A 20,482-nucleotide genomic window follows, 5' to 3' on the forward strand; every position below is an offset into this window, starting at 1 on the left:
TATTGTGGTGCCTGCGGCTACTTGTGACTTGGAAGATTCCAAGTTGCTTGACGTAGTCCGGGCTTTGAAGAATTATGTAACCAGAACGGCTGGGGTCAGGAAGACTGACTCGCTGTTTATCCTGTATGCATCCAACAAAGTGGGTGCTCCTGCTTCAAAGCAAGCTATTGCTCGCTGGATCTGTAACACGATTCAGCAGGCTCATTCTGCGGCTGGATTGCCGCATCCAAAATCAGTGAAAGCCCATTCCACAAGGAAGGTGGGCTCTTCTTGGGCGGCTGCCCGAGGGGTCTCGGCATTACAGCTTTGCCGAGCTGCTACTTGGTCGGGTTCAAAATACATTTGCAAAATTCTACATGTTTGATACGCTGGCTGAGGAGGACCTTGTGTTTGCCCATTCGGTGCTGCAGAGTCATCCGCACTCTCCCTCCCGTTTGGGAGCTTTGGTATAATCCCCAAGGTCCTTACGGAGTCCCCAGCATCCACTAGGACGTTAGAGAAAACAAGATTTTACTTACCGGTAAATCTATTTCTCGTAGTCCGTAGTGGATGCTGGGCGGACTTTTTCTGCAATGCTTGTATATAGTTATTGCTTAAATAAGGGTTATGTTATAGTTGCATCAGGGTTTATCTGATGCTCTGTTATTGTTCATACTGTTAACTGGGTAAGTTTATCACGAGTTATACGGTGTAATTGGTGTGGCTGGTATGAGTCTTACCCTGGATTCCAAAATCCTTTCCTTGTAATGTCAGCTCTTCCGGGCACAGTTTCCTTAACTGAGGTCTGGAGGAGGGGCATAGAGGGAGGAGCCAGTGCACACCAGATAGTACTAAATCTTTCTTTAGAGTGCCCAGTCTCCTGCGGAACCCGCTATTCCCCATGGTCCTTACGGAGTCCCCAGCATCCACTACGGACTACGAGAAATAGATTTACCGGTAACTAAAATCTTATTATCCTTATCCATTAGGAATTTATCTAACCCATTCTTAAAGGTGTTGACTGAGTCGGCCATTACAACTCTCTCAGTCAGGGAATTCCAAACACGTATCATCCTTACCGTAAAAAAGCCTTTACGCCGTATTGTGCGGAATCTCCTCTCCTCTAACCTGAGCGAGTGTACACGAGTTCTCTGTGTTGATCTAACCAAAACTAGGTCCTGCGCAAGATCCCCTTATACATTTGTAAATGTTGATCATGTCCCCTCTTAATCTCCTCTTTTCCAGTGTAAACATGCCTAGTCTTGCAAGCCTTTCCTCGTATTCCAGCGTCTCCATACCCTTAATTAGTTTGGTCGCCCGCCTTTAAACCTTTTCTAGCTCCAGGATATCCTTTTTGTAGTAAGGTGCCCAGAATTGTATACAGTATTCAAGGTGTGGCCTCACAAGTGATTTATATAACGAGAGTATATACTCTCGTCCCTAGCATCAATTCCCCGTTTTATGCATGCTAATATCTTATTAGCCTTTTTTGCTGCAGTCCTACTTTGGGTACTACTGCTTAGTTTGCTATCTATGAGGACACCTAAGTCCTTTTCCAGTACAGAATCCCCTAATTTTACCCCATTTAGTAGGTAGGTGTTATTTTTGTTCTTGTTACCACAGTGCATTACCTTACACTTGTCTGTATTGAAGCGCATTCTCCATTTCGCTGCCCAAGCTTCTAATTTAACTAAGTCATTCTGAAGCGACTCAGCATCCCCCTCCGCATTTATAACTTTACACAATTTGGTATCATCTGCAAAAATTGACACCATGCTCTCTAGACCTTCTGTTAGGTCGTTAATGAAAATATTGAACAATAGCAGTCCTAATACTGAGCCTTGCGGCACACCACTTAGCACTTCAGTCCAAGTTGAAAAAGATCCATTAACCACAACGCGCTGCTCCCTATTTTCTAACCAGTTTTTGACCCAAGTGCATATTGTGCTTCCTAGCCCTAATTCATGTAGCTTGTATATAAGTCTCATGTGTGGTACAGTGTCGAATGCTTTGGCAAAATCTAAAAAGATTACATCCACCTCTTTACCCTGATCTAGGTTTGCGCTTACTGTTTCATAAAAGCCAAGTAAATTGGTTTGACAGGATCTGTCCTTCATAAACCCATGTTGATTCCTTTTAATAACCTTATTGACTTCAAGGAACTTCTGAATACTATCTCTTAGAATACCTTCCAATACTTTCCCCACTATAGATGTAAAACTAACTGGTCTATAATTACCTGGTACAGCTTTACTTCCCTTTTTGAATATAGGCACTACTTCCGCTATACGCCAGTCTTTGGGAACCATACCTGATATTACTGAATCCTTAAAGATCAAAAATAGCGGTTTTGCAAGTTCAGAGTGAAGCTCCATTAGAACCCTTGGGTGAATACCATCGGGACCTGGTGACTTATTAATCTTTAAATGTTTTAATCGTTCACAGACTACTTCCTCGCTTAAATAAGTACCTATCAAAGGGATATTCTCATTATTGAGATTATGTGTTAGTCCCTGAATTGGGTCCTCTCTAGTAAATACTGTTGAAAAAAACTCATTTAGTGTGTCCGCTATGTCATTATCATTTTTGCTTAAGACTCCCAACTTGTCTTTTAAAGGGCCTATACTCTCCTTCTTTAATCTCTTGCTATTAATGTATTTAAAGATGTTTTTGGGATTCGCTTTGCTTTCCTTTGCTACTAGTTTTTCAGTTTCTACTTTAGCCGCTCTTATTTCCTTTTTGCATATTTTGTTACATTCCTTATAGTGCTGAAATGACTCTTCTTCCCCGTCAGATTTGTATTTTTAAATGCTCTCCTTTTCTTGCCCATAAGTTCCTTCATCTTTTTGTTAAGCCACATCGGTTTATGATTTTTATTCCTTTTTTTGCTGCTCGTAGGAATAAATTTGAGTGTATTTTTAGCTAGCAGGAATTTTAGTACCTCCCATTTCTCCGTAGTATTTTTTCCTAAAAACAAACCTTCCCATTCAATATCCCTGAAAAATACCCTCATCTTTTAAAAATTCGCTTTGCTAAAGTTTAGAGTCCTAGTTGAGCCAGTATAGGGCTGTTTATGAAAACTGATATTGAATGTGACCATATTGTGGTCGCTGTTATACTTTTGTAACAGGTGACATTTGGAGATTTCTCATATAATAGAACCAAACGCATGGGCAAACTTTTGATAACATCCTATGATTGGTCAGGTCTTGTTATCATTTATGAATACTGCAGTATCAGCGCATTATATTGTGAATGGCTCTAATACAATTTATGTAATAATCATATAGCTTCATAAGCAGTGGAAGGTACTTTACGGAGTTCCGGCGTTGGTATTCTGACAGGTGTCGGTATTTCAGCTGCCGTCATATTGACCGCATCCCATCTAAACTATGCTTTCTGAATAAGTGGTAGGGCTGATGTCGGTTCTTTCTACTCCACTAAGAACATCTGTGTAACCGCACTCATCATGTAAGCTTTCAGCATTAAATATTCGTAGTCTTTAATTATGTTACCATTATTCCCAAGAGCTTTGGAAAAGATCATCTCTAAGTGATACATCCTAGATGGCTTCTCACAGCATATATGCCTCCCTCTCCAGACTGTTTGACAACTGTCCTAGACTGTGCTGGGACGTGGTTTAACTTCCTCTCACTCAGGATGCCCTTTCCAGTTCTACACAGATGTAGATACCCACCGCATTCTATAATACTCACTCATTTTCCAAGACACAAAGAGGTGTGAATTATACAGCTATGGAACGTAGACACAGCTCTTTGGATGAGCAAAAGCCTCAGATCAACTTTCATGTTTCATAAGGTAATAATAAACATAAGTATAACATCTGTATTTGTGTGGGTGTGCATTTTATTTGTGTGTATACCTATATATCTATCTTGCCGTCTCTCTCTCTCTCTCTATATATATATATATATATATATATATACACATAAATAAATAAATATAATTAATTGCAGCACTGGGGAGGGTCAGTGTGGTAAAATTGCATGTGGTAGTCTGAGTGGTTTGCGGAGACACATGAGGTGCTCCAAGTGGCATGTGGAGGCCTGTGGTGTGGTCTGAGTGGAATGTGGCGGTCAATGGTGTGGTCTAAGTGGAATGTGGTGGCCTGTGGTGTGGTCTAAGTGGTAATGAGAGTGTTTAGATTTGTTAGCAAAATATTTCAACCAATAAAGATAATAAAAGATGGGCATGTAAAGAATATGTTCTTCCTCTGTAGGAGGAAGAACAGTTTTCAAGGGGTGACATTTTTTTTATTTGCCATGGGTGCCGTTCAACACCAGTTACGCATCTGTACATATGACATCACAAGAATTGTCCGTTGTGGCTCTTATGTGAGCCTTGTTGGCAAGACTGCCTGGCTGGCCAAGTTTCCTTACAGGCAACTGGCTTAGATACCACGTCATGATTCTGACATATTTAATCTGTGGAGGGAGGAGCAGTCAGGGGTCAGTTAGTATCATATAGTTTGCGCTGGTCCCTGATCCCATATCATCGCCTCCTCCTCCAACACGTCAGTCTCTTCCATGCCTATGTTAGCCTCTCAGTCCTATTTTTGCCTATGCCAGCATTCTGTATTTTTTCTTCACTGTGCCAGCGTCTCTGTCCATCTTCTTTCAATGCCAGCTTTACTTCCCTTCCTCTGCGTCAGCCTCTCTGCACACCCTCTTTCTGCACCAGCCACTCTTCTTGTTTTTTTTGTGCCAGCCTCTTCCCTTACTATGCACCAGCTTCTCTACCCATCCCATGTCTTCACCGGACTCTCTTCCTGTCCATTGTGCCAGTCTCTCTGCCCATCCTGTCTGACTAGCCTCTCTTCCCTTTCTCTGTGCCAGCCTTTCTGTTCATACTCTGCACCAGCCACTCTTTTCTTCCACACCAGCCTCTATGCCCATCCTCTGTCTACACCAGCCTCTCTGCCCATCCTCCGTCTGTGCCAGTCTTTCATTACACCTCTTTCTGCCCATCTGCTGTTTGCACCAGCCTCCCTCTCCACTGCCTCTCCCCATCACTCACTGCCTGTCACCCTCTTCCCATCACCATCATCCACTGCCTGACACCCTCTTCCTGGTACCCACTGCCTGTCATCATCTCCCTGTAACCCACTGCCTGTTACCCTCTCCATGCCACTCATTGTTTGTCACCCTCTTCTAGTCATCCTGTCTCTCCTGTCACTCTCTGCCCTTCACCCACTGTCCCGTCACCATCTGCCTCTCCCCATCATCCTTTACGTCTCTTCATCACCCACTCCCTCTCCATGTCACCGACTGCCTCTTCCCAGCATCACTTACTGCCTGTCACCCACAGTCTCTCTTCAATGTCACCCACTGCCTCTTCCCAGTTGCACCTACTGCCTTTCCAATTTGTAGAAGGGCACAAATATATAGTTTGCCCGGGACACCTAGCAGCAGTCCTGGGTGGTCACACCAAATATTGATTTGATGTAGATTTCACTTTTGTTCATTCACTTTGCATTTTATTAATTGATAAAAATAACACTACCTAGAATTCCATAATTCATCTGGGGGTCAAGCTTTTAGCCATGCGACTCTGGCTCTTTGGAACTCTCTTCCCCATACAGTTAGACCGTCTCCCACTGCAGAATCCTTCCATAACAGACTTCAAACTCATGTTTACTCAGCATTTCCATAATTTCCACTTTTTAACCTGTAAAGCAGGAGATTACAAATGTCTAGGATGCACCATCTGCAGCAGTCTGGAGACCTGGGAATACTTCTATCATCCAAGATCTGGCAAAAAGTTCAACATCAACTACCCTTTAACATACACCAGCCACTTTGTTATTTACTATATCAAATGTCCTTGCGGGCTACTGTATACAGGAAAAACAACTCACCAGTTTAAAGAGAGAAAAGCCTTGCACCGTTCCAGTATACGGGTCGCCCTGGAGGGATGGGGTTCAGACCAACCTGTGGCGCACCACTTCAGGAAGCACCAACATAGTTTGGCAACTATATGGTACAAAATATTCGATGCAGTTCCAGCAAGCATTAGAGGTGGAAACCGTGGAAGCCCACTGGATCCATACTTTACAAATGGTTAAAACTTTTGGACTTAATTAAATGTTATCATATACATGTTTTTTTATAAATCGCATTTAGACTGGATATTTATTGTTCCTTCAAACTGTAGAGTGCTTCTATCTGAATCTATGTATTTAATTTTATTGATAGATCATAACATATTATGACTTAATAGCCTGAAATTAATATTATTGAGATCACTCTAGGGAATTGTGAGTTAATTTTATAGTTGCATATTATGCATACAATGTATCCTGGAGTGATTAACATATACTTTGTATCTGATGCAATAAACCTAATACATAGTTAGGGACTTCATGCTCATGTGTATTTATTTTGTTTATTCTTAAAACTTAGTATTGTTTCCATGGTGATGGTCTATCACGAACTTTGGCCATGCCCCCGTGAGATGCCGGGTCATCAGCGGGTACCTATGAAGTCATCAGATCTCCGGGAGGACAATGGCGGGTGTCTGCGCGAGGTGTCTTTATGAAAGGTATTTAAATGTTGTAAGTATGTTTCCAACTTGTCTTGATAAAAGGGTTTTACCCTGAAACACAGATATAACCCACAAGTGTCATTTGCTGATTTTTACCTGCTATACAGTCTCCCGGAGTGCTGACTTTCCTATATATATATATATATATATATACACATACACACACACACACACACACACACACACACATACTCCATATCTATCTATATGCAGCATTTTTTTTTTCTTAAATGCACCTGATTTTACCTTTTTGTATAGTCATGTGTAGATAAAGGACTTTCAGCACTACCTAGAAACCCATAATTCATCTGGGGGTCAAGCTTTTAGCCATGCGACTCTGACTCTATCGAACTCTCTTCCCCGTACAGTTCGACAGTCTCCCACTGTAGAATCCTTCGAGAACAAACTCCAAACTCATGTTTACTCAGCATTTCCATAATTGTCCCTTTAATATCTCCTTGCTCTCTGTATTTTATGAAAAGCTTTTCTGTACTTCATTGTTTCTGTACTGTATTATGTTAATTCTGTTAATTGCCTTGAGTCCTATCGGAGAAAAAGTGCTATATAAATAAAAGTATTATTATTATTATATGTGCATAATCACTGTCTGATTTAAAAAAATGTTCCATTTGATACATTGGGGTAAATTTACTAAGATGGGAGTTCTATTTAAGATGGGATGTTGCCCATAGCAACCAATCAGATTCTACTTCTCATTTATCTAGCACCTTCTAGAAGATAATACCTGTAATCTGATTGGTTGCTATGGGCAACATCCCATCTTAAATAGAACTCCCATCTTAGTAAATTTTCCCCATTGTGTATACAAATGTAAATGGACATGATGCAAAAACAGACATTAAGAAATTCTGAAAAAAGCATTTCATTGGATGTATAGGACTACACAAGAGATACCCATTAACACTGTGGATATGCCATGTTTTAACTAACTTTTCTTTTACATTTTAATTTGTAAAAATAGGATTTTGGTACTTACCAGGTAAATCCTTTTCTTTGAATCCATAGGGGGCACTGGAGTACTCTTGGGATATGAACGGTTCCGCAGGAACAAGGCACAGAATAAATTAAAATTTGGAACTACTCCTCCCCTCCATATCCCAGAGTACCTCAGTGTTTTTTTACTGAGCCGAACAGGAGCTATATAGAGGTTGACAATGGAGAATTACATATAACAAAACAGACAACAATAAAGTTGACACATAACGTTACTGACAACTAACAGTTGACACCATAACCGATAGAACTTAATAATTTGAACCAGTCGGTGAGAGTGTGTTACCATAAGATTCTCTGAACTTACCACAAACCAGGTAAAACTGCTCTGGGTGGGCGTCCAGTGACCCCTATGGATTCAAAGAAAAGGATTTACCTGGTAAGTACCAAAATCCTATTTTCTTTTTCATCCACTAGGGGTCACTGGAGTACTCTTGGGACATACCAAAGTTTCCCCCGTGGGCGGGAGAGCTGTTTGGCACCTGTAACACTAGGCGGCCAAAGCTAGATGCTGATGCCGCAAAAGTATCAAACTTGTAAAAGCGCACAAACGTGTGCACTGAAGACCATGTAGCCGCACGGCAAAGCTGTGTCGTAGAAGCTCCACGACCAGCTGCCCATGACGTTCCCACAGAACATGTGGAATGAGCTGTTACTGATGTAGGTGGCTGTAACCTAGCATGAAGGTAAGCCTGACGTATGGTCAGTTTTATCCATCTGGATAAGGTCTGCTTAGAAGCTGGCCAACCCATCTTGGCAGCATCGTAGAGAACAAACAACGTATCCGTCTTACGAACTGTAGACGTTCGGGATACATAAACGCGTAGTGCGCGTACCACATCCAAGGTTACAGAATCTCCTGTTAACACAGGAACTACTATTGGTTGATTGATGTGAAAAGAGGACTACTTTTGGTAGGAAAGCGGGATTCGTCCGAAGTTCCGCTCTGTCATCATGAAACACTAAATACGGTGGCTTGCATGACAAGGCACCCAAATCTGAAACACGCCTTGCCGAAGCTAAGGCTAGGAGAAATTTTTTTTCCAAGTGAGAAACTTAATATCCACTTGTTGTAAGGGTTCGAAATATAAAGACTGTAAGAAATCTAAAACCAGATTCAAGTCCATGGCACAGTAGGTGGAGTGAATGGAGGCTGTACTCTGAGGACACCTTGCAGAAAAGTGTGTACCGACGGCAATAGAGCCAATCTTCTTTGAAAGTAAATTGACAACGCAGATATCTGCACTTTTAGTGTGGATAGACGCAGACCTCCATCTAACCCCGTCTGTAGAAATAACAAAAGACGGGATAACTTGAAAAATGAAGTTGGAAACTTCCTAGCTTCACACCAACCTATATAGGCACGCCAAATTCTGTAATAATGAGCTGCCGTAACCGGCTTCCTAGCTCGTAACATGGTTGGTATAACAGATTCTGGAATGCCCTCTCTTCTTAAGAGGGCTGTCTCAACAGCCACCCCGTCAAACGCAGCCGCGCTAAATCGGCATAAAGGAACGGACCCTGTTGTAACAGGTCCGGACGTAGTGGGAGCGGCCAAGGATCGTCTGCGAGTAGTCCGCGGAGATCCGAGAACCAAGCTCTCCGAGGCCAATGAGGCGCCACTAGTATGACTGTGACAGACTCTCTTTTGATCCGTTTTAGCAACAGAGGGAGCAGCGGAAACGGTGGAAACAGATACACGAGGCTGGAGGCCACATGATTGTGAGAGCATCCACCGCCACTGCCTTTGGATCTCTCATACTGGACACGTACTGGGGCGTTTGGTGATTGTGGCGAGATGCCATCAGGTCCACTTGAGGGTAATCCCACCTCTGGACCAGCATGTGAAACACCTCTGGATTTAATGCCCATTCTCCTGGATGAAAATCCCGACGGCTGAGATAATCCGCCTCCCAGTTGTCCACTCCCGGAATGAATACTGCCGACAATATCACTTGGTGATACTCGGCCCTATTGAGGATTCGAGCTACTTCCCGCATTGCCATGCGGCTTTTCGTTCCTCCTTGTTTGTTGATGTATGCGACCGCCGTCGCATTGTCTGACTGCACCTGAACAGTCTGAGCCCGAAGCATGTGCACTGCTTGTCGTAGCGCATTGTAAATTGCCTGGAGTTCCAGGACATTTATAGACAGCAATCTTTCGTGATCCGCCCAGAGACGCTGGAACTGATAATTTTGAACTACAGCTCCCCAACCTCTGAGACTCGCATCCGCCGCGAGAATTATCCAATTCCAGGCGCCGAACCGTTTCCCTGCAGTTAGATTCTGTACTTTGAGCCACCAGAGTAGAGACACTCTGGCCCGAGGAGACAACCTCACCCTGCGGTGAATCTGCAGATGCGAGCCCGACCACTGTGCGAGCACATCCAGTTGAAAAGGACGTGAGTGAAGTCTTCCGAACTGAAGCACTTCGAAAGCCGCCACCATTGTGCCTAAGAGGCGAATGCACAAATGAACCGAGACTGTGCGTGGCTTGAGCACTAATTGTACCAGATGACGAATGACCTGTACTTTCTGTTCTGGTAGGTAAATTCTTTGATTTACCGTATCGAGAATCATACCTAGGAATTGAAGTAGTTGAGACGGAATTAGATGTGATTTCTTGAAATTGACAATCCAACCGTGGTGAACCAGTACATTGTATGTTAGCAATGTCTGTTGGATGAGGATTTGTTGAGACGGAGCTTTGATGAGCAAATCGTCTAAGTACGGAACTATTATCACTCCCAGGGATCTGAGATGAGCTATATCACAGACATCACCTTGGTGAATACCCGAGGTGCTGACGAGAGGCCAAACGGTAAAGCTTGAAACTGGTAATGGTTCTGCCATATTGCAAACCGCAAGAACCTCTGATGAGGTGGCCAAATCGGAATGTGTAAGTACGCATCCTTGAGATCCAGTGCAATCATGAATTCCTGTGGCTCTAGACCTGCAATTACTGACCACAGAGATTCCATCTTGAATCTGTAGTAAGTGACGTACTGATTGAGACCCTTTAAGTTCAATATTGGCCTGACCGAGCCATCCGGCTTTGGTACCACAAACAGACTGGAATAATAACCCTGACCCTGTTGGTGTACAGGGACCGGAATCAAAACTGCTGCATCCAGCAGAGACTGAATGGCAATCTGCAGAACCGCCTTCCTGTCGTCCGACACAGGCAGTCCTGTCTTGAAAAACCGCATTGGCGGGAGACAGTCGAACTCTATTTTGTAACCTTTTAAGACTAAATTGCGGATCCACCCATCTGTGGACGTCTGAAGCCACGCCAACTGGAACGTCTGAAGGCGTTCTCCCACAATTGGAGATCCGAGATGGGCTGGGAGCCCGTCATGCCGGTGACCTTAGAGTCCTGACGAATGGTGTTGGTTTGTTGGAAACCACGTCCCCGACCTCGTCTACCAGGTGTGGCCGTTCCTCTGCCACGCCCGCGAAAGGAATGGGGTCTAAAGGATTTGAACGCAAGTCCAGAATACCTCCTTCTAGGTACTGTTGGAGGCAATGGTAAGAAAACAGACTTTCCTCCCCTTGGCCTCAGAAATCCATTTGTCCAATTCAGGACCAAACAACTTCTCGCCACCGTAAGGTAACGCTTCTATACCTCTTTTGACCTCCGCCTCCGCTTTCCAAGAACGCAGCCAGAGCGCTCGTCGTGCTGTAACTAGCGATGATGAAAGGCGAGAAGTGAGCTGACAGACGTCAGTAGAAGCTGTACATAGATAGTCAGCAGCTTCCCAGATTTGATCAGTGAGAAGTATAAGGTGATCATCACTTAAGGCAGACTTGAGTTCTGTTATCCATACCATTAGCGCCTTAGTTACCCAAATGCCAACCAACCCAGGTCTAAGCAACACCCCTGCTGCTATATACATGGACTTTAGCATAGCTTCTATTTTACGGTCCGAAGGGTCCTTAAGCGTAGTAGCAGTTGGTACTGGTATGGTTAATTTCTTTGTAAGTTTAGACACAGACGAATCCACCAATGGCAGATTCTCCCATGTAGCTGTTACAGACTCTGGAAACGGGTAACTAGACTTAAATCTGTGAGGTATAGCAAACCGTTTATCCGGATTCTTTCGTGTTTCTAGTAACATCTTATTAAGAGATTCCGAAACAGGAAAACACATTGGAGTTCTCTGTCGTTTAGTAAAGACGACCTCATCATTTGTCAGAGGCTCCTCAGTTTCTGTAAATTTCAGAGACTGACGCACCGCTCTGATGAGATTATCAATGCCCGGGCTGTCAAAATCGTCACCATCTGACTGCTGGTCTACTTCGCCCTCCTCACCCTCCTCTTGCGCAGTAAGGTCTGGCATAGAATCGTCAGAAAGCAACATAGCAGAAACTGGTAAATTATAAGACAAATGAAACTTATCCCTTCTACCTAAAGAGGATTTGGACTTTTGGTAAGGCTGAGACCCCTCCGGTAGTTCTAGTGGTCTCACCCTAGACTCCGCTCTTGCCGCCTCCCGCTCTTGCCGAGTGGCAGCCAATTCTGATTGCAATCCAGCCAGGACATCTGCTAGCATAGCCCATGGAGGGTCCGGGTTGAAATTGGCTTTGAACCCGGAGCGGAAGTTGTATTTGTAGCAGAATTTACCAAACATACTGTACATGTGGTAGATCCATCCGGTAACACACTGTTACAGACCTTGCAGTGAAACTGCTTTTTAGTTTTTGCTGGTGTCTTACTCATTCTGCCGACAGACAATACAAAATACAAAGACAGACAACTTGCGCGACTCAGTATATAGCACTAAGGTGTCTCTATAAATATATATTTGGCCAAGTGCAGTGCACGCCAGCAATATGAAATCTGATCCCAAAATCCCCCTACAACCCTGCGCCTTCAATGGAGTAGAGATGTAATACAGGAAATTATGGAAACACAACAGGAAAAAACAGGAAGCATGGTTAAATATGTCCCTCATGCTTACAGTATAACACAAAGTGCAGACTTATAACTTATCCAAGCAGATTTAAATAAAAACATACATATGCTGTATTTAAACCTTTAGTGTAAGACCTACACTCCCATCTGCACCTATAAGTGAAACCTGTTAACAAAGGGCTTAATAGCCTATTCTAATAACATATGCGGCGCAGCTGCTGCTAAGACACACTTCTCCTCTTGCTGTGTGCTCCCCCCCTCCCCCCCGTCCTCCATGTACAGCTCTCTATTACACGGAGCCGGGCTTACATATGCTGAAGAGGGAGCCAGGAAGCGGCAGCGGGAGCCGGGGAGCGCGCTGCATAGAGCCGTGGAGCGGCCTATGCATGAAGAACGTGGCCGGCGCGGCTCTGTGAGCGGCGGGAGGCAGCGGTAATCAGGTAGCGGCGGCGGGCACAGGAAGCGGTGGCGGGCGGCTCGCACACACACACACAGTGTCCCCACAAAGCGGGGCGGCAGTGTGAGCTGACCGCCCCGTCCCAACATACCTGGACCCTGTGGTGAGGGTTATGACGGGGCTTCTTCTGTAAGCTCCATCCAGCCTTTCCTGCAGGTAGTCCTGCACGTGGTTGTGAGGGAGCTCTTTCAGAGAGGCCCGACACGCCACAGCTGCTTGTAGCAGCTTCCACTATCCCGGACCCACGCCTATTGGAAGGGGGGAAGGGATGTGGAACAGTCGAAAAAAGAAGAAAACAAAAATCCAGTAAGTGTGGATCAGCTCCACACAAGCCTTGCTACTGTGAGCACCGAAAAAACACTGAGGTACTCTGGGATATGGAGGGGAGGAGTAGTTCCAAATTTTAATTTATTCAGTGCCTTGTTCCTGCAAAACCGTCCATATCCCAAGAGTACTCCAGTGACCCCTAGTGGATGAAAAAGAAATTAAGTTTACAGCAAAGTCTTTGTAAATTGTGTTGTATAGTGCAAAAGGTTGTTGACCTAGTATCAAGAATATAAATAATTTGACCTTTGTGAGTATTCCACTGTATGGTTTCTTATTCCTAAATATTATAAAAGGATCAGCATCAGATTCCAGAGTGTCTAACAACTACAAGCAAGGAATTACCCCATACAGGTACATTGATGTATTTTAGTAGAATAGTTTTTATCTAACATAAATAGCAAGGAATACAAAGAAACAAAACATGTTTTATAATATTTTTAATACAAACTGGAAATATTATCAATAAAAATTGGAAACACATACATGGAGTACTCTACAAATATCAGCAAACTGGGTATCAACAAATTAACTATTTAACAGAAAAAATGCACAAATTTCATTTCATTTTTTACTATGTTCCACAAAATCCCATTTCTTATTGTAAGGTTTAATAGTCTTCCATAGTATATGAATAGAATTGTCTGTCAGGTGTCATACTTCTAGGAGACAATACTGGCACAACAAGACAGTGGTGTATAAGCAAACAGCTTTGTTCTATGAGCATTCAACAAACAATTGAAATAGATTAAAATAAAATGTTGCCCTATACTAAATACCACATTGTCTTCTTGGACTTTGAACCTTCACTGTAAATGCAGTTTTTAGGTTTTATTTCTTTATATAAACAATGATGTCATTACATTGCTAATTATCATTGAACTAGACAATGTATTCTAAGTAATGCACCTGAATCAGTCTTTAATAAAGGTGATCCTTATTTTACATCCTGCCACAATTATGACGTGAGCACCAGTTATGTAAAGAATGTATAAGGGGGGAATTTAATTGCGGGCGAAGGATGAGAATTGCCACTCTCACGACATTTAAACGCAAATACCACAGCATCTTGCATCCTTTCCTACCTGGGCAAATCCCAAATTGGCACCAAATCCCCACAGGATTGCGAGCAATTTTGTGCAAGATCAGGCTGCCGCAAAGTGCAGCTGTTGCCGCTCTGATTCAGCCGGGCGAAGTCACCTGCCTGTAACTGAACTCCACCCCAAAGAACCCAAGAAATATTTTTTTTGACATAAAACTCTACTGACACACAATTGCAAGCAAATATTTTTTCATCTCAAAATTGAAACTTGGTTGAATTATGGTATCAACGGGTATTTAATATATACAATTTTGTGTATTATAAACACACATGACATAATAATGTGGAATGCGGATAGACAAAGGGAGCCACAGTTAATTACTGTGGCTAATTGTCTCACCAGGGGCTAGCTCCCCAATAAGCTGCATCTCATGCCAGCTTATCTGCGCTATTAGGCATGAGATGCAGCTTATTGGGGATTTAGTTTCACCAAATCTCCGGAAACAGCCCCGTTTTCATTAGAATCGGATGATTATTGTGAATGTCTGAGGTATTGATACAATACAAATTTGTTGAGATATTTTTTTTGTCAGGTGGAATCATGGGTCGTACATGTCACATGACTGAGTGGCAAAAGGGATCCATTGTTTTTAGCCAAGAGCATGGCCATAGCCTGGAGGAGGTGGCAGTGTTTGTTGGTGTGCCCTTGCAGACAGTGAGCAGTATCCATCTACAGTGGAAGAAGCATTACACCAAGAATCTCAGGAACAGTGGCCGAAAGTTGATCATGACAAATTGGGACCACTGTCATTTAAGGCATCTAGCAACCACCAATCTGTTCCAAACGCGTCAGGAAATGCTAGACAAACAGTATAATAACAAACACTTTGGCGCAATCTGCATAGGTTACGCATTTTCAGTCGTATAGCCCGGGAACATCCCAGGTTAACAACCATCCAAAAGAAACGGCGTCTGACTTGGGCCAAACAGCATCGTCACTGGACCATTGAATAGTGGAGACGCATCATATGGTCTGATTTTGCTTATATTTTTTGACCTCTTATGGAGAAGTCTGGAGAAGCGTTCCAACCAGAATGTGTCCAACAAGCTGTGCAGAAAGGAGGTGGAAGGGTCATGTTTTGCGGGTGTATTTAGAGTGCTGGAGCTGGACCTTTGGTCAAGGTGTACAATCGCAAGAAAGCAGTGGACTGTGTGCCATTGTTGGAACATACGGCTTTGCCATTTGTCCATTTTCTGACAGATTAAGACCATTTAGTGGATCCACTGTTTCAGGATGATAACTGTACTGTCCATCGTGCTAGCATTGGGCAGGATTGGTTTGCAGAGCACAAGACTCTCTCATGTGCACCCCCCCCCCCCCCCCCCCCCCCAATTCACCAGATCTCAGTGATACTGAGAAAATTTGGGACATGTTGGAATGGGCTGTGAAGAAGAAACACAAGCACCCTCTGAATTTGGCTGCATTGAAGGGCCACTTGGTCATGGAATGGGCGCAATGTGATATGAATGTGATCCAGAGTCATATTGATAGATTGCCTCAGAATATCTGAGCTGTCTTTAAAGCAAGTGGTGATGTAATGCCATATTAACGTCTAATGTGAACATTTCATATTATTTTGTCCGGTGTGTTTATGTGTGTGTCTGTGTCCAAAAGTATTTTTGCTGCTACCTATTTTTCAGGCTGCATTTTTAAAATCATGTCTAGATCATGCACCTTTTTAAAGACACTACCCAAAATAAAACTCTTGCAAATAGGAACAATGCGCCGCATTTTCCTGCGTTCTTCCAGACTTCCACTTGGTGCATTGCAAGGGCACCCGGAGTCAAAATAGAGGGTGGTATCTCCCCTCCCCAGCATCCATTGGCACATGAGCAGCAACACATCTGAGGGAGCATGTGAGAAAGTAAAGGGATTGCATTATTTCTCAGTGATCGCTGGGATGGGCTCCTATCAGATTTCCTGTCCCAGCGACTTACTAGTATATCTGGAGCACAAAGATTCCTTATTGTCCCCCAGAGGGGGTGGGGGGGGGGGGAAATAACCACATTATCCCCAGACGAAAACATTTAAACACAGTGTCCACCAGTGGAAAAAAACTATTTTGTCCTCCAATAAAATAATACAATTGTCCCCTAGTGAACCCCCCTCCCCACAAAACACATGGTCCCTCATTAAAAAAACAAAACAAAAAACATACTGTTGGAAAAAAAAAACCCTCAAACCTAAACCACATTGTCCCCAAATGGAAATAAAAAAAAAACATTCATATGGGCTCCTATGAAAAAACCACCTGATTACCCCTGCCCCAGACCCCAAGAAGACTTACCTAACGTCAGTTCGCTGTAGATAAAAGGAGCTCCCAGTCTCTCAATTCATGCAGCCGCATGAGGCACCTGATTGAGCAGGATGTTGGGTGGTGGCGTATCGTATGATGTCACACCACTGCAGGTCACGGCTCGAGGCTAGGCTGCAATGCATCTGTTAATGGAGAGAACTGGCAGTGCAGCTGGCACTGCAGTAGCCACCAGCACCACCAGTCTTGTGCTGTAGAGGGTCCTAGCAGCTGCCACACTGTCCCTCCAGCCAGCACTGCTTCTTAGTCAGCTGGTATCCAGAGGCAAATGCTTCCATTGCCACCAGGAGTTACGCCACCGGTGCACTACATGGATCCCAGATTGTTACAGCACAATTCTAGTATGAAATCTGTCTATTTAATAAAATGGATCTTGCAGTTTTAGATTTGATCAACTGCTCAAGTTGAAAACCACATACACAAAAACACATTTGAATGAGTTTGGAAAAGCTGCACATTGATACTTCCTGGACACTGTTTGTTACACTTGTTTACACATTGTTACCACTCCTCAGTTCCACTCCTTTCCCCTGCCAGTTTAGTCACTGCAGGCACAGTACACCCAGATGTAACTACAATAAACACCACACCTCTAGCCACTTCCCTCATGCCCCAACAGATTCCAGTTGCAATACACAGCTCACAGTTAGGTGTATGGCCAGCCTTACTCATTAGAAAAAGAAAATATGTAAATAAATGCCCACCAAAATATAAATAAAAATGGTATTAAAAATACTGTAAGGATTCTGGGATAAGGTACTCTTGTTTCTTAACTGAATCACACATCTTAAGGGCCCCATACACTAGAGTGATTATTATTATTATTATTATCATCATTTATTTATATGGCGCCACAAGGGTTCCGCAGCGCCCAATTACAGAGTACATATGCACATAATCAAAACAGTGACTTACAGTTGAAATCAATTTTGGACAAGTACAGGGTAACTAAGCATAACTACACCAGTAAATGACAGAGATAAGTTCCAGGTGGCCCAAAAACTGTGATTTGGGCAGTTGAGAATTATTAAAGTAAGAAAAGGGTGAGCACATGAGGGAAGAGGGCCCTACTCGTGAGAGCTTACATTCTAGGGGGAGGGGTAGACAGACAGGGGTGACACAGATGCCCAATTTCAGCCCAATTCGGGCATTCGGCCTGATATATTGGGTGAAATCAGGCATTTTGGCTGTGTATCCGATCTGATCCGATGCGCGGCCCTGTGAGCATCAGATCGGATACTCCAGATTGAATGTGCTGCACATTCAATCTGGTCCGACCCTGCAGGCATGGCTGGGATCGGCCAGGATCGCCCAAGATACATTGATTGCAAAAGGACAGCATACGATGCATCTTGGCCGATCCTGCCCTCCGGGAGAGTAGTAACAGAAGACTCAGTCAACACCTTTAAGAATGGGTTAGATAAATTTCTATTGGATAAAGATATTCAGGGTTATGGTGCGTAGGCACGCATTATAGTTAATATAACTAGTATTACATAAAAATAACTAGTTCTATAATAAGACTGCATAGGAGACCATAAATAGGTTAAACTCGATGGACAATTGTCTTTTTTCAACCTTAGTTACTATGTTACTATGAGGCTGCCGGGGTGATTGCCAGCGATCGGCTGCGACATGTCAGATGGACATGTCGCAGTAGTGTATGGGGCCCTTTACTCTTTACCGTGACCCCTTAGCTATGATTTGCTGAAATTTTGACGACTGGGACTTAGGTCGTACGGATCATGTGCAACTCTTCTTTCGATACTTACACTTGTTTTGGGGTGCCGCTAAAAAGGTCATTCTGAAATTATAGATGATCACTTCTCCTTATCTTGGCACAGTCATATCTATTTTACTTCACACTTTATACTTTGACTGGAAGGCTAGCTTACTGGACCACTGACAAGGGTGTAGCTTGCTTTTATAAAAAGTGGGGTATTTACATTGAGTCCTTAGATATCATTTTCCAATCATATATTATGAAACTACAATATGCTATCTAAATAGACAAATTCCATGATGGGTAGATTATTCCTTACTATATGCACTCCCAGTCCTGTTGGTGGGAACTTGGGAGATCACTGGAGAAAAGCACCATAACCCTTCCGTTCTGTTTAATACAAAGTGGAACACTTTTTTTCCATTTATATTTACTTTTTTAATTTGTTTTATATTAGTCTTTATGTTTTATTGTTTTTGTCTTAGTCCTTACTTTCTTTGTTATCTTGCAGTATGAAACACGCCATAATGCTTATATATATATCCTTTTACCTTGCTGGTCATTCTGTGTGGCTATGTCCACTGTTTGCCCTCCATCGACTCTTAAGGGGGGTACACACGGAGAGATCCGTGCTTAAAATCTAAGCAATCTTGCTAGATTGCTTAGATTTTAAGCACGGATCTGCCGTGTGTATGCCCTCCAGCGATAGCGATGCGCGGCCCCGCGCATCGCAATCGCCGATGTTAGATTGAGCTGCATGCAGGCTCAATCTAGCGGGTCGCTCACTTCACCGTTGTGTGAAGTGAGCGGCCCCCCGTCGGCTTTCCCCCTCGCTCAGCACATCGCGCTGTGCTGAGCGGGGTGAGAGATGTGTGCTGAGCGGTCTGTGTTAAGATCGCTCAGCACACATCTCTCCCGTGAGTACCCCCCTTTACAAACTGTTGTGGAGACACACTGTCCTGTGTTGTTTTGTACCCTTTTTTATTTTAATAAACATAAATATTGTTTAAATAAACACCTTGGGGAATAAAGCACATTCTAATATACTGTATCAGTATCGTAAAGTAATTTCAGAATCTGTCACTGAATTCTGTATGATTAATATTATATTTTACAGTAAGGGATAACTATTTTACATTATTATTTGAATTATAATGACCTAAACCAGGCATGTCCAAAGTCCAGCCCGAGGGCCAATTGCGGCCCATGCTGACATTTTCACCGGCCCGCAGCCTTTGCTCACATTTCTCGTCTGCTCACATTTTCACCGGTCCGCAGCCTCTGTACAGCCGGAGTGGGCGGGGCAGTAGACGCGAGATACCAGAGGGCAGGACGCACAGTGAGGACAGTGTAATCCAGTGGTATCCCAGCAGCAGCAACTGATGGTGGGGCCGCGCGAGTGTGCATTTACCTTCCCAGGAGAGGCAGAAGGACTTTCCGGCTTTCTTGCTGTCTGGAGCGGGTGAGGGTGTGCTGGCCGCCACTGTGAAGCTGTGAGGTTTTTGCCGTCTTTCTGGTGAGGGTGCGGGTGGTGGGGTTAGGAGTCCTGGACGATGCTGCAGTATGCTGGAGGGAGGGGAGATTAGGGGTATTGGCACACTGTGTATGGGTGATTCTGGCAGCACTGCTGGGGGCATATAATGTGTATCTGGCACTGGGGGCATTTGTGTATATGGCAGCACTGGGGGCATTTGTGTATCTGGCAGCACTGCTGGGGGCATATAATGAGTATCTGGCAGCACTGCTGGGGGCACATGTGTATCTGGCACTGGGGGCATTTGTGTATCTGGCAGCACTGTGGGGGTATATATTGTGTATCTGGCAGCACTGCTGGGGGAACATAATGCAGGGACGTGCAGTCAGGAGGCAGTGTCTCCCCGTTACTGATTAAAATAATACAACGAAGATAGTTATGACACATATTCTGTGTCATAAGTATCTCCTTTATATTAATTTAATCATTAGTACTGTCTAAATAGGGTTGGGAGGCACTGATCGTGGTGCCTCCCGTTGTGAATGGGAAAGGTGTGGGAGCAGGGGGCGGGGTCAAGCCACAGGCTTTAAAAGCCCATTCAAAATCTATTACAAAG

General features: G+C 43.7%; 1 long non-coding RNA gene across 1 annotated transcript in view; it reads left to right on the plus strand.

Moving 5' to 3' along the window:
• The first annotated feature begins 3,509 nt into the window (after positions 1-3,509).
• LOC135056369 (uncharacterized) overlaps positions 3,510-20,482 on the plus strand; it is a 51,775-nt gene continuing 34,802 nt past the window's right edge. The window contains exons 1-2 of the long non-coding RNA XR_010243964.1: positions 3,510-3,798; positions 6,402-6,540. This is a non-coding gene — a long non-coding RNA (uncharacterized LOC135056369). The remainder of the gene's footprint in view (positions 3,799-6,401; positions 6,541-20,482) is intronic.

Source organism: Pseudophryne corroboree, chromosome 3, assembly GCF_028390025.1.
Source record: "Pseudophryne corroboree isolate aPseCor3 chromosome 3, aPseCor3.hap2, whole genome shotgun sequence".
NCBI lineage: Eukaryota > Metazoa > Chordata > Amphibia > Anura > Myobatrachidae > Pseudophryne > Pseudophryne corroboree.